Below are 1,144 nucleotides of genomic sequence, written 5' to 3'. Positions count from 1 at the left end.
GAAAGAAAGAAAGAAAGAAAGAAAGAAAGAAAGAAAGAAAGAAAGAAGCCAAGACAAAGAGATAGATATACGGGATCCAGGAGAAAATTATATAATAAAAATCAAGTATAAAGAGAATGTCCAGGAAGAAAGGGGTGCTAAGGTCCTTGCCGCTACAATGAGTGAAAAAAAAATTAGGTTTGTTAATGAAGACAACATTTGTAACATAAGAGAGAACATTTTAATTTCAATTATGAAGACAGATACCAGATTACAAAAGGTTTAGAAGACAGAGGGCAGAGTCAAATATAAGTTTGTAGGATGACAGGAAAAAGTAAAGGAAGCAGACCCTTGCATACTTTCCCTCTCTCCTTCTAAAAATAAAAAATCCTGCACAAAAATCTAGAAAATGCAACAGAACAAATTCTGATGAGCAAAGAATAGACGAAATATGGAAAAGGGGGGTATTTTGATGTTTTTTTTTTCTCCTAACACAGATCTCCTTTAGGAAACACATTGAAAGTTGTGTGGATACTAGATATAGAATCTTGATACCATGAGCATTTCAACTTGGAGAGAAGCTATGTTCCAATGAAAGAGAAGGCCTTAGTAACACAATGTGTCCCTAAACAATTTTGAAATCTGGCAATGTACAGGTGTAGCAGCAAGCACCCCAAGCGTCCTCAGGGTTTGCTGCCAACACAGGTTCTTAGATCTGCTTTGATAAAGGAAAGCAACTCAAAATGGGTTAACAAGCTTACTTTAATCAGTCAAACATGTATCCTTTACCTAGTTCAGGGGAAAAAAGGTCAGCACCCCAAACTTCAGAATACACAGACAGAATTATCAAGTCAAAGAAACAGATCAAGTAGACAGATTTCCAAACTGTCCAACCATTATGTCCATACCAAATCAACATCTGGGTTTCAAAGCCGGGGGGCTCTGGACAACGGCTTTCCATAGTTTCATCTGATCAAATCACAGAATATTTCTCAAAGTGAGCCCCAAAACAAAGCCTCACATCAGGGCTTATATAGCCTTCTCCTGGCTCAGAGAATGCAACAACCTTATTGACCCACTGGCCAATCAAAAAGTATCTACTGAAAAACAAGCCTCCCACCCCAGGCTCCAGGTGCACTTTAGCCTAGGGGCAGGGAAGATCTTC

Source organism: Petaurus breviceps, unplaced genomic scaffold, assembly GCF_028583685.1.
Source record: "Petaurus breviceps papuanus isolate PSGF00001 unplaced genomic scaffold, PetGlider_PUasm1.0 98, whole genome shotgun sequence".
Classification (NCBI taxonomy): domain Eukaryota; kingdom Metazoa; phylum Chordata; class Mammalia; order Diprotodontia; family Petauridae; genus Petaurus; species Petaurus breviceps.
Note: the sequence above shows the minus strand (reverse complement) of the source record.